This window comes from Trichechus manatus, unplaced genomic scaffold, assembly GCF_000243295.1.
Source record: "Trichechus manatus latirostris isolate Lorelei unplaced genomic scaffold, TriManLat1.0 scaffold00312, whole genome shotgun sequence".
Taxonomy (NCBI): Eukaryota; Metazoa; Chordata; class Mammalia; order Sirenia; family Trichechidae; genus Trichechus; species Trichechus manatus.
The window spans coordinates 1183930-1184343 of NW_004444248.1; positions in this window are offsets into that span (position 1 = coordinate 1183930).

Here is a 414-nt window from a genome sequence, read left to right on the forward strand (position 1 = left end):
TTTCCAAAGTATGCAAGTGTTTCCTATGCTGAGAAACTGGATATTTGGCAATTCCAGGAATATGTACCTTTCCAGAAAAACACAGAGAAAGAGAGAGAGTACTGATGGCATTAGGGTCTCTGATCCTGGCCATCAGGCCCTAAGCACTTTCCTGTCTTCTATCCTTCCTAGGACTAAGTGCTGTCAACTCTGCCACTGACCCTGAGTTACCATAGAATTCTTTCCCAACAAATGCCTCTTTTTGCTTAAGGTATTATGATTTGTTCTACTTTCACCAAGGGAGAAAATACATAGAATAGGGAAAAGATTTCACATCTTTGGTAAACAAAAACCAAATCAGATGCTATGGTGTCTTTTGTTTTTGTTTTTGTTTTTTCTCATCACTATATTGAAAGAAAAAATGTGCAAAGACCT